Below are 14,204 nucleotides of genomic sequence, written 5' to 3' on the forward strand. Positions count from 1 at the left end.
CAACAATAATTTAGTACATACTTTAAAATAACTAAAGGAGTGGAATTGGATGTTCCTAACACAAAAAAAATGTTAAATGCCTGAGGTGATGGATATCCCAATTACCCTGATTGAGTAACTCACATTGTATGCCTGTATCAAAACATCATATGCACCCTATAAAAATATACAGTTATTATGTAGCCATAATAATTAAAAACTTAAAATTAAAAAAAAAAACAGCATGTGCTTGTTCATTTTTGTATCCACAGTGTCCCAGGATTAACGCTAAGTATAGAGCAGTTTAACAAATGTCCATTGTGTTGACTTGATTTGAGTTGCCCGTTTTGTTGCCCTAACACAAACCATGAACTTTAATCTTTGTCTCTCAGATCAACTCTTTAGATTGAATACTTTCTCCCTAATCATGATGTGATAGTAATAATTATTTACATTTGCATTCTGTTTTTCAGATTGCTTTGCACCTACCACCATCCCTTGCCCTTTCTTCTTCAGGGCAGTTCCTATATCCAGCCTCATGCTCACCAGTCCCTCCAGCCATCCTCTCCCCACAGATAACTTGTCATTAAAGGACATGAAGAAAATAGTCATATATTTATTGGGTTACAAATTATTTTATACGTCCCTATTTACTTCCAAATAACCCCTCTGTTTCTTTCATTATTATTTCCTTCCCTTCTTGCAAATATTCAATTTGGCCAAGTATTTTTCACAATGAAATAATCCAAACCAAGTATGATTTTTTTTGGCAACACTATCCCACTGGTTATGCTCCAAGAAAACAAGTAATGCCTGCAATAATATAGTTCGAAAAATACCGCCAAGAGATTGTGACACCCTGAGTCAGAATATAAGTCAAGGTCACTTATAAAGAAGCAACCACTGGGAAATGATGTATTACATTGTAATGCATCGTGTTGAAAGACTGACTATAAGTAGATATTTTAAGTTGTGTTTGGAAATGTTTAGGATAAGTATAAAGGACAGAAGTCAAATTGTATTATGTAATCATCACAACCATGTGATAATTAAAAAAATGAAAAGGACCATAAAAAATGAAAAGGAACATCTAAAATGAGAGAAAAAATCAGTATGATTGTCAGGTTTCGGCCTGAAATGTTGGCTTTTGGCACACTTATGGCCGAAGAATGACCAGATGCACCAAAGTGCGTCCTGTTTTGTAGTGCCCGGATTGGGACCTCCCTAGTGGTTCAGACGTCACCATGGAACCAATTTGATTGGACAATTGAGAGTTGCATGACCTGTCTTACTACACATGTGGGTTGTTCTAGGTCAATTTATGGATTCTATGGCACCTATGCTGCTTGGCCCATGAGCTAGAGAGTCCTCTGCATTCTTTTGCAGCTGGTGTGCTAAGTTATGATTAGCTGATTCATAGGGTATTCCCTCATCCTCCAGGTATGGCAGTAGCTCAGGTGGGATTAGGGTGGGGCAGGACCAAGATGGGGGCAACAGCACCCACTTTCATCCCTGCGAGACCCAGAATCTCTCGCAATCTACCTAACACAGCCACTTTGGAAAACAGTCACAAATAATTAAACATATGGCACAGCAATTGAACTGATAGGTATATAGCCAAGAAAAATGAAAACAGATGTCTGCACAAAAACTTGTACAGAAATGTTTATAGCTGTGTTATTCATAATAACCAAAGGTGAAAACAACCCAAATGCCCATCAACTGATAAACAGGTAAACAAAATGTGGTATATCCAAAAAGTGGAATCTTATTCATCCATAAAAAGAAATGATGTATTGATACATGCTACAAAGTAGATGAAACTTGAAAACATAGTGAGAAAAGCTAGCCACAAATCATCATATATTATATGATTTCATTTATATGAAATGTAGCACAAATATAGACCATTTCCATTATTGCAGAAAGTTGTATTAGACAGCACTGGTCTGTCTGATAGTAATAGAAAGGCTGGTTATCTTTTAGGCATTAGTAGTTTCTAATAATTAAATCTTGTAAGAGCTGGCAGCAAACGATTAGAATTTTAGATTCTTAGGCAAGAATCTAGGATATAGGTCTCTTGTTACTGATTCAAGATAGATCTGTATAGTTTAAAAGTCAGCTAAGGAGATGAGTGTATTAGTTTTCTATTGCAATGACAAATTACCACACCTTTAATAGCTTAAAGCAACACAAATTTATCATCTTATGGTTCTGTAGAAGTCCAGCATAGAGCTCATTGAATTAAAATTAAAATATTGGGCTTCTTCTCTGAGAAAACATCAAATGACAGATGTGACCAATGCTGCAGAAGGGTCCCAAGGCCCCTGGGTGGCCTGGAATAGGAGGCCTCATCTTCCAGGGAGGCTTCTGCAGCAGCACTTAGGCCAGGTCTCAAAGCTTGTGGAAGAACCAAAGACAAGGCGTGGATCCCGTCACCAAGCTGTGCTGCCTGGTCAAAGACATGAAGACCAAGTCTCTGGAGGAGAAATATCTCTCCTCTCTACCCATAAAATAGTCTGAAATCATCAACTTTTTCTTGGGGTTATTCCTCAAGGACAAGGTTTTGAAGATTATGCCCACGCAAAAGCAGACCCATGCTGGCCAACAGACCAGGATCAAGGCATTTGTCACCATCTGGGACTATGAGGGACATGTCTGGGTGTTAAACATTCCAAGGAAGTAGCCACTGGCATCAGTGAGGCCATCATCCTGGTCAAGCACACTATAGTCCCCATGCAGCAAGGATACTGGGGAAATAAGACTAGCGAGCCCCACGCTGCCCCTTGCAAGGTAACAGACAGCTGCGGCTCTGTGCTGGTCCTCCTCATCCCCACAGCCCGGGAAGCTGCTGATAATGGCTGGTATCGCCAACTGCTATATTTTAGGCAGAGACTGCACTATCACCCCAGGCAACTTTGCCAAGGCCATCTTTGATGTCATCTCGAAGACCTACAGCTATCTCACCCTGACCTCTAGAAAGAGACTGTATCTCCCTATCGAGAATTCACTGACCATCTCTTGAAGATCTACACCAGAGTGTCCAGGCAAAGGACCCAGGCTCCAGCTGTGACCACCACACTAATGTTTTCATACAAGAAAAATACAGCCTTTTTAAAAAATGCTGGTATTGCCACATTCCTTCTGAAGTTTGGTAGGCTAAATATGGTCTCTAAGATATCTAGGTCCTACTCCCTAAGACCTGTGAATGTTGCTTTAAATTACAAAAGGAACACTGCAGATATTAAGTTAAGGATCTTAAGATGGGGACAATATCCAGAATAATCAGGAACAGGAGGCAGTAAGTACAAGCTATACTTCTGCAAAGTTTGGATGTTGGAACTTACATACAGAATGGAAAAGAGCCAGAGAAGAACCCAGGGACAAGGGATGGGAGAGACTTGAAAATTTTTAAGGTGCATTCACTCGTTTAATGTAAATATTAATAAATAAATTAATTAATAATTAATAATTTAATAAATACGTGTCTACTATGTGTAAGGGAGTGATAAATGCAAAGGATGCAGCCATCCACAGCTGACTAAGGTCTGTCAGGCAGCATGAAGGATCCAGCTCAATCTAGAGTGACACCAATCTGCTTGGCAATGAGGCTGTTGTGCCACAGAGCTTACCACCTGAATGGCAGGGCAGAGGGTTGGGTTCTGTAGGTTGAAAGTATAGGGAACTGAGAGTGCTGGTTGAAGAAATCAATCATGTCACCCAAGCTACAAAAGGAGGGTAAAGAGGCCAGAGGGGAGCTAAAAAGATTGGGAAAAAATGTTGCAAAGGCTTTTCTAGAACAAAGATCTCCTATGGTGTAAGATCATGATGGAACTGTAAAGGATATATGGGAGGCGGTCAGAGATTAGGTTTTGAAGTTCAAGATTTCTGAGGTCCACAGCATGGTTTGCTGGTTCACCGGGGTGTTAGACTACCCTAGGATTATGGCAGCATTGAGGGTGAAGATAAATGACATGAAGCAAGATTCAACATCTTTACTGAATTTGAGAGAGGGATCCAGAAGTTAGTAGGGCTGAAGAGAGTTATGGTTAGGGAGCTTGACTTCAGAGTGTGTGAACCATGTATTATAGTCAGGTGTCCACTAGAAAAAAATAGGAAAAAATTTTGAGAAGATGGAGACATCAATTAACTTTGGAGGATCAGTTCCAGGCAGTACAGTGAAAAAAGTGGGAGGGAGGTGGTTGTTAGGAAGAATCTTGGTACAGTAAGTTCAGGATAGTAAAGAGTTGAGGGCATGAAAGCAGATTGGAGATTGTAGAGCTTTCTTTCTCTGAGGGATGTAGGGCTAAGAAATATGGTCAGACATAAGATATTTTAAGCCAGGAAAAGTAAACTGCATTTTCTAGAGATAATTATATTATTATAGCCAATGAAGGCAAAGGAGGAAACATTCCGGATTGAATACAAGAAATGAAAGTATATTTAATTCTGGCAGTGCTCTGATATTGTATTTTATGATCTGTTAATTTTTGTCAATAAGTTGAAGAGGAAAAACAAACTGCTAAACATTGAGCCTGGTCAAAGTACATTAATATCATTTCTTAATCTCCAAAGTTAATGTAACAAACATTATACAATGGAGTGGCGAGGACTTTGACTTCAACAGATTAAGAATTTAGAAATTAAATGATGCATTTTTCTTGTTATCAGACACAAAGCAGTTTCCCCGGCATTAACTTTATGCTAAATTAATGAGCAATTCCCACTGATTTTACCTTATAAATAATACTTATTTTCTCATGCCTGCCCCCCTTCCCCACCCATCCCCATACTCCCATTGTTTAAGCCATCACCCCCTCTCTCCTGGATTACTTTAACAGCCTCCCAACTGGTCTCTCTCTCTTTAGACTTAAACCTACAGGTCCATCCTCCTCACCACCAGTATTTCTTTGAGAAATCTGACCTTGTCATTATCCTGCTGAACATCAATCCAGGCCTCTCTACCATCTGCGGTTGACAGTCCAAACTCCTTATCATGACATCCCAATGGCTCCGTAATGTGTCTCCTGCCAACATCTCCAGTTTCAATTTTGTTCGGTACTGACAGTAGATTCCTATCTAATCAAATCCAGTATATTCAAGTTTTAAAAAGAGGAATATTTCATTTTCTAAAATTTACTAGATATCCATCTAAAATATATACCTGTTTTGTGTTTGACAAATTCCAAGTTTAGTCTCAGAGTAATGAATATTAAATGAAGTGGCATCTAGGCGTGACTATTCTGCTTTGACCACTGGATTATTTTATGAATTACATATGGTTCTATTAGAGCCTTTGAATTTGTAGGTAGGAATTGCTATGGATTAAGCTTCAGGTACTCAATACAGGACACATTTTTTAACAGCTTTATTGAAATATAATTCACATACCATATAATTCGTTCATTTAAAGTATATGTTTCAGTGGTTTTTTAGGATATTCACAGATATATGCAACCATCACCACAATTTTAGAATATCTTCATTGCTTAAAAAAGAAACCCCTTGCCCTTTATTTATCATCATTATATCCCCCATCCACTCCAACATTGAGCAATCATTAATCTACTCTATTTCTATGGATTTGCATATTCTGGGCATTTAATATGAATGACATGTGGTCTCTTGTGTATGGCCTCTTTCACATAGCATAATGCATTTAATGTTTATTCATATTGTAGCATGCATTAGCACATAATTCCTTTTTTTACAGCTGAATAATGTTTAATGAAACATGGCTTATCAGTTCATAGATATTTAAGTTGTTTCCAACTTTTGGCTTTATGAATAATGTTGCTATGAACATTTGTGTAAAAATTTTTGTGTCGACATATGTTTGAATATCTCTTGGATATTCACCTAGTAATGAAGTTTCGGGATGTCTTAGACTGTCTGAGCTGCTGTAACAAACTGCTGCTTATAAAAAACAGAAATTTGTTTCTCACGGTTTTAGAGGCTGGCAAATCCAAGATCATGATGCCAGCAAATTCCGTGTCTGGTGAGGGCCCTGGTCTTAGATGGCTGTCACTGATCCCTGTCTCCATCTTTTATCTGTGTCTTCTCTTCTGTTTTATACAATAATACTTGTCATTGGATTTAGGGCCCACCTGGATAATCCGGGACGATGATCTTATCGCAAGATAAGTCCACTGTCTGGCAGTGCACTGAATCTTTTTAGCTTTTCAGATATTCTACTGAAACTGCTGACAGGAAAGTAATAAATGATGGTCTAAGAGTTCAGAATGACCCAGTGGTCTGTTCTCAGTTCTCTTCTCTCAGTACAATGCTTCTGCGGTTCTCCATTAGCATTACTGTCTGCTTCTACAGTCTATACAATTAAGTTCCAAGAATTCAAACTCTTCATTTCAGTACGCCAAGGTATGTTCCTTTGTAGTTTTATAGCATTTACTTAGTTGTACTCTAAGTTCCCATTAAACTCAATCACTTTCTTTTCTTTAAATATATTCTTCATTTCTCTCCCTCTCTTATTTTTGCTTATTTAAGTCCCTCCAACCAGAAGTTTCCCCCAAAACCTCCACCTTATCTCTATCGTCAAAACCCACTTCAAACGATGCATCACGTGTATGAATATGGTGAAATTTTTTAATTAAACTTTTTTTATTTTGAGATAATTGTAGATTCACATGTGGTTGTAAGAAATAGTGTAAAGGGATCCTGTTAGGTTCATCTGGGTGTTCCCTGGTCCCCCAGTTCCCAGTGTCAAGAATGAGTACTGGTACTGAGTCAAGCCGATGATGGAATAATCACACAGAGCAATTTTATACAGTTGATCACATAAAAGAAAGAATGAAAGTAATGAAGAAAGCTACACAAAGTGAAAATATGTTTCAGAGAGAGTGGAATGGGTCAGTCTCCATGAGTGGTGAAAGACATCAAAGTCTGAGCACATACTGTTTTTATAAGCTCACTAGTTTGTCCCGCCTTCCTCCTGGCAGGATTGGTTGTCATTTGAGGTGATTGACAGGTTGGGGTTATATAACAGGTTGGTTATATTACAGTTTCCCTTTCTGCACATGAATCTTCCCCAGAATCCTTCATGAAGCTCCACCCATGTCATGCTAATTAGCTAGTAGTGAGCTCTAAGTCAGTTAAAGGTTACTAGGATCTTTTTACTATGTATGTTCCCACCAGAGAACAGTTCCTGGCTGCAATTTGGTTCCTAGTTACAATTTGGTTCCTGCTCTCCGCCCTCAGCCACCTCCTTGCCACCCATTAAGTCTCCGCTGGACCTAACGATCCCATTTTACATTATCCCCAGTTTCCCCAAAGGAACATTTTGCAAAACTATGGTATGATATCACAATGAAGAAATTGACATTGATATAATCCATGGGCCTTTTTAAGATTTCACCAGTTTTACATGTATTCACGTGTGTGTGTGTGTGTATGTGTGTGTGTATTTAGTTCTATGGAACTTCATCATGCAGGGTCTTATATCCACCATCATTATCAAGACATAGAACAGTTTCACCATGTGCTACACTTTTGTAACCACACCCACTTCCCTCCCTCCACCTACATTTCCCCATCCCTAACTTCTAATAACCACTAATCTGTTCTCTATCTCTATAATTTTATCATTTCAAGTATGTTATATAAATGGAATCATACAATATATAACAGTTTAGGTTTGGTATTTTTTACCGACCATCATTCCCTTGAGATTCATCCATGCTGTTGCATGTGTTGAGTCATTTCTTTTTATTGCTGAATCCTTGATATGGATGTAAGTGGTGAAGTTTTTAAATGCCTTTGTGGGAAATAGAGGAAGGAACCAAGTATGGATATAGGGAAGACTGCTGACTCAGCTGAAGGTAGAGGCCATTAATTTATGTTGAATCTATCTCCTGTATTGTATGCTTTCACACAGCAGTATTCATCAGCCTTGCTATATGATCAGAAAAGACAGGTGAATGCATGGATTAAGACTGGGGTTTTGACTAGCAGTTAATTATCATTTATTTATTCTTGTGTGCTGTTTACTATATGTTGGGGGATACACTGACATATTCTACATAGATCATTTAATTTAATTCTCACAGCAACCCAAGGAGTAGTTAGTACCCTCATTTCACAAATGAAGAAACTGAGGCATAGAAATTTTAATTAACTTTCCGCTATCATATGGTAAGTGTAAAAGAACAGAGATAATATTTGAACCCAGGTGTCTCATAGTTCAAAGCCCCTCTTGGTAACCAGTATGATACATATCCTCCCCAAAGAGCCAGTCATAAAGCAGTTGAAGTTTTAGAAAGTGGAGGGATAGGGAAGAATGTCACAGTGGTAGCAAATTTGTGTAATGATCAAAGATCTAAGAGCCAGGAGATTATAATCTCTACTCTGCCACCAGCTAGTTGTGCTAACTTAAGCAAATCACCTAAGTTTTCTCAGCCTCAGGTTTTCACTTGTGAAGTGTGGAGAGTAATATTTATATCAATCTGCTTCATTGAATCATTGAGAAGACTTAGAGATAAGATGCAGTAATTCTCTGGGAAGTTAAAAGTACTACACATACATGCTTTATTTGAATGGCAAAGTAATTTATACCACTACCACTCTGACTTATTATGTGAGCCATAAGTCATACTCTATGGACCAAAACGTATTTTTGTCTTAGAGAATTTGAAATACAAAAACACAGAATAGATATATCATACTAACATACATATACACATGTGAGATATATCATACATATGATAGTTATATGTATAGGTATGTAGGAGGGATTTTGGTGAGACTGAGGAAAGTGACAGAGACTGCCCAGAATCACTGATGTTAAACTATGAAACATGCGCAGATCAACTAGACAAAAGTGTGTTGGGCTTGTTAAAAGACAAACTTTAGACGAATCAAATTCAACAGAGTTTATTTGAGTAAAGAATGATTTGTGAATGAATAGGCAGGATCAGAGAGCTATGCTCCCCAGTGTGGGCAGTGAGCTTTCACAGGCTGACCATGGAAGCAAAGTGATTTTGACCCTTGAGTGATATAGGGGCTGGGGTGCCAACCACCCGAGAAGTTGAAAATTCACATATAAATTTTGAGTCTCCCAAAACGTAACTACTAACAGCCGATTCTTGACTGGAAGCCTTACTAATACCAAAAACAGTCAATTAACACATATTTTATATGTTAGATGTATTATAAACTGTTTTCTTACAATAAAGTAAGATAAAGAAAATATTTTTAAGAAAATCATAAGGTCCTGAGATATTTAGAATAATGATAAAGAAAAAAAATTTAAAAATTTAAAAAAGAAAATCATAAGGAAGAGAAAATATATTTACTATTCATTAAGTGAAAGTGGATCATCATAAAGGTCTTCATGTTGAGTTGGCTGAGGAGGAAGAGGAAGAGGAGGGGTTGGTCTTGCTCTCTCAGGGGTAGCAGAGGCAGAAGAAGTAGAGGAGTTGGAAGGGGAGACAGCAGAGGCAGACACACTTGGTATAACTTTTATAGAAAACAATCCACATATGAGTGGACCTGTGTAGTTCAAACCTGTGCTGTTCAAGTGTAAACTGTACTTGATTGGCTATGGCTAGACATTTGGTTTATTTAGGTATGATCCTGTGGAAAGTCCCTAGTTAGATGTTAGTTGGTGGTTTCTGATTGGTTAAGCTTAAATTTTGTTTTACTGCTTTCAATGAATTGTGTTTTGGTTTGCTTAAGTTACAGAGACAACCTCAGGCCTCCTTCTCATATGTTTTAATAGCCTTTTGGATAATTTTCTCTCCAGGACTTGAAGAACCTAAAGTTCATATATTCTATATCTATGTAAGAAAACTGGTTAAAATTGGTTGACTGGAATAAGGGTAGTAGATTAATGAAGACCACAAGGACTGGGTGGGAGGGAAATGAGGAAGGAAAGACAGATAGGAAGGACTGTTTAAACCGTTTTATGCCATCATCTAAACTTCCGGTACATGTGTTGGTTGTCTAACAGCAAAGTTTTCCTTCTGACAGTAGACTGCACCTCTCTGCTTTTCAGATATTGTAGGTATGGCTAAGGGATTAGGGACTATACAAATACCATTTGTAGCATACATCTGTGTTTTTGTTACTCACTAGCTTCCCAATCACCCTTTTCCTGGCAATAGTACCCACGGTTTTAAAAATGAAGCCTTCCTTTCCCTGTTTTCAAGTCAAATAATTTGGGCGGAATTGACCCAATCTCAGCTCCAAAGGTGGGAGGAGACCTCAGCCTTACGTGGGGACAGTGATGGGCTCAGGGATAAGCACATGATCAAATTCAAGTGAATGAGGGTCAGGCTCTCAGATTCCGTTCCGACTGCTAGAGATGAAAATCCTCTTCTTTTCTGATGGATTTCTAATTCTGAGGCTGCAAGCCGAAGGTTGCTGGCAGCCTTTTGCCACCATTAGCAGACAGCCTCTCTGAGGATAGAACCAACAGAGAGGCAGGAGAACAGGCAATTTTTGACAGACCTCTGTTTTTTAGTTACATGGGCCAATAAATTATTATTGTTATTATTATTGGATTAATAATAATTAAGTTCATTTTGGTTCTAACATCTGTCAGTTACAACAAAAGAGCCCCAGTTGATTGTGGCAGAGATTGCCAATATCTATTCTCCTTTTCTTCTAGAGTAATGTAGAACTGTAGTAACCGACTGTTCAGCACTGAAAGTCTCGTGTCTCATGAAAGCCCTTAATGCCAGGCAAACCGGGACAACTGGGCACCCTGGAAGGCATATTAGCTACCTGGAATAAAGCTTGAATTTTCCAGTCTCCTTTGCAGCTTGTTGTGGCCATGTGATTAAGTTCTGGCTGGTGGGATGTAAGTGGAGATGGTCAGTGCAGCTTCCAGGGAATGCCCTTAAAAGAAAGACACATGATCTCTCTTTCTTCCTTTCTACCAGCCAGAATGTGAATGTAATGGTTGGACTTCTACCAGTATCTCAGAGCAAGAGGAAACCTTGAGAATGGAACCACTTGTAGCTGAACAACAACATGGGAGCCTGTCACCCTGACACCATGAAGTACTATTCAACCCCAAACTGACAGCCTCCACACTTCTCAAATCTGAGACAGAAATGAGCTTCTATCTTATTTAAGCCTCAGTGTGTGTTTTTTCTCTATAACTTGTAGCTAAATTAACCTGAATTCACTGGTACAATTCCTAATGGAAAGAAACACTTTTTACGCATTTGCCTCTCCAAACATTACATGTGCTATAAATTCATTTACCCGACTCACCTCCATGATATGATCACAATTTCTGCATGAGAAAATATTCATCATTATAAATATACGCCTCAATTTGGGGAGTTTCAGTGGGAGAATAGTGGTAACAACTTATTTATGATCCATGTTAGTAGTGGGTATTTCTGCTTGCCCAATTGGTATCCACTTCCCCTCCTCTTAATAGGACCAATTTTGTACAGGTTTCCATTTCCATCCCTTTTCAACTCTTCACATATTCATGAATAAAAATTGTGATGGTTAGTTCTATGCATCAACTTGAGGAGGCTGTAGTACTTAGTTATCTAATCAAATACTAATCTGTCACTGTAAAGTATTTTGTAGATGTGGATAATATCAACAATCAGTTAACTTTAAGTGGCTTACCCTCATTTTATGTATATTTCATTATATATTATTAACACATACGTGTGTGTGTGTATGTGTGTCTCATATTGGTTCTGTTTCTCTGGAGAACCCCGACTGATACAGACCTGATCAGTATAATGGTAATTTTAACCCTGTGTTAGTGATTGGTTCTGAACCAGGCATGTGACCCACGTAGAACCAATGAAATGTGAGGAAATTTTTATCTGAAATTCTAAAGTTCTTCCTTATAATTCTGTGAGAGCTTCCAGTAGTGTCTGCCTCGCTCTTCCCCTAAGAGTAGGTTTCCTTACATTTGAGGGTTGGAATGGCTGCTGCCCTTTTACTGTCAGGCTGAAGATGAAGCCAATACATAAAGACAGAAGAGCCAAGAAACTGCCAGAGAAACAGAGCACTGAAGCCTGCCCTACCTCGGGGATTTGTTTCCCAATCATGTATTTCCTCATTGTTTAGGCTGTAGTTAGATTTTTTGAGAACTGTAGCCAAAATTATTCCACCTAATGTGATGGTTTCCCTTAACATAAGTTCTTTAGGACAATAACAAGCTAGTGTGGTTGATCTTCCAGTTGAAAGTCATGTTTTTTGTGGATATGGTTTAAATTTTTTTATTAGTGATTATAATCCTTAAAAAAAGCCTTCATTGGGAATTTGACACTGGTAATAAAATTCAAGTGTAGCTTTAAATAGAATCTCTTAAAAATTAAATGGTGATTATTTGCAATGTTTTCAATGTATCCTATTTAATTTGGATTAGAATTATTAAGATTTTTAATAATCCAGTGAGTTTCTAATGAAGAACTCTATCTTTACATATCACATCCCCAAAAAAGCACAGAACTTGGGAATTAGCTTATATTACAGCAATAGTGCAAGACTCTTGGAATTAATTTATTTGGTAGTTATATCTTGCATGTAATATGGACATTATTAAAAAATGCTAAAGAAAATAGTAAAATAGGGATTCCCACAGAATAAGGAAGAGGATTGATTTTCTGGAGGGTGGGGGGAAATAGTTTCTTCGAAAATGAAATGAGACCTCGAAAACCTAAATGCAGCAGCAGTCTTTCTGTTCTCCTCCAGAATGAATTTATTCTAAAGCTTAAATTATGTAGTTCTTATTTAAGACCCCATGTAATTATCATGCCTTTAATTTTTCTAGTCCTTCCACCCATAGCAGCTCTTAACTACCATTTAACACTCTTTCTCTTTCCTCCCCACCCCCCCCAATGTAAAATTCAAAAATGAATTGCCAATTGTTTTTCTAGACAAAGGTAGAAAGTTACAATAGATTAAAGTATTATTTGGCTTGGGTTTAAATAAAGACCTTTGGAAATCAATAAGATTGAATTCTTGCTCTCTCCCACCAATCTCCTCCAGATTTGTCTAAGACAATGTCACTGTTATCAACCAAGTCACCCTTGCTAGAAACCGGAAGGCATCCTCTTTCTCCTCTCCCTTTTACATCCAATTCTGTCACCTAGTCCAATTGATTCTACCTCTGTAGTACCTCAAAATGATCCACTTCTCTTCATTTCCACTGTCCTCACTCTAGTATGAATTACTTTATTTCTCAACCAGAAAAATAAATAGTCTCCCAACTGACTTACCCACTTTTCTTTCACATTCCTGCCATTCCATTCTTCTCACAGCAGCCAAAGAAAGTTGTTAAAATACCATCTGATTATGTCACTCCCTTGCTTAAAATGAAAGTAGAGTATCACTTATCTGAAATATTTGGGACAGAAATGTTTCATATTTCATATTTTTTTGGATTTTGGAATATTTGCATATGCATATTGGGTTATCTTGGGGATTGGACCCAAGTCTAAACATAGAATTCATTTATGTTTCATATATACCTTATACACATAGGCTGAAGGTAATTTTACATAACGTTTTTAATAATTTTGTACCTGAAACAAAGTTTTGATTACATTTTGACTATGACCTGTCACATGAGGTCAGGTGTGGAATTTTTCACTTGTGGCATCTTATTGGTACTCAAAAAACTTTGGATTTTGGAGCGTTTCTGATTTCAGATTTTTAGATTAGGGATGCTCAACCTGTACTTCAATGTCTTCCTGTTTCACTTTAGATAAAGTCCACAGTCTTTACCATGGCATCAGAGTCCCTGCCTGATTTGCCCCAACTAACATATACCCTTACAGTAGTTTGTTCTTTTGGTTGCAAGCAAGAGAAACAGACTCTGGTTTCAGGATAAAGATGCAGCTGACTACGAAGGAAAAGTTGAATAACCAAGACTTAGGGAGGCGATAAAGCCAAATCTACCTCCAGGAGTCTCAGCAGGTGCTGGCATATTTGTCTTTCTGGAGTGCTGCCATTAAAGTGATTAGTCTTGTCTCTGTGCTTTTTAAACTTTCCAATTATCATAAGAAAGAATTTGATTGGCTTGGCCTTTATCAGATTTTTACCCTTGGATCTATTATCTACTCTCCAAACTATCTCCATGAGAGAGGTCCGTCTTCCTCATTAATGTATAATGTGTGCCTGGCATAGAGTAGGTATTCGTTAAATATTGACTAATGACCACCTGATAGAGTAAATGAATCGGCATGACCAGAAGACTAGATCAATTAATACAGACATGGCCAATGGGG

The 14,204-nt window shown here is 38.0% G+C and overlaps 1 pseudogene; it reads left to right on the forward strand.

Moving 5' to 3' along the window:
- Nucleotides 1-2,401: 2,401 nt before the first annotated feature.
- LOC105814587 lies at nt 2,402-4,676 on the forward strand (annotated as a pseudogene).
- Nucleotides 4,677-14,204: the final 9,528 nt, after the last annotated feature.

This window comes from Propithecus coquereli, unplaced genomic scaffold (assembly GCF_000956105.1).
Source record: "Propithecus coquereli isolate 6110/MARCELLA unplaced genomic scaffold, Pcoq_1.0 Scaffold110, whole genome shotgun sequence".
Taxonomy (NCBI): domain Eukaryota; kingdom Metazoa; phylum Chordata; class Mammalia; order Primates; family Indriidae; genus Propithecus; species Propithecus coquereli.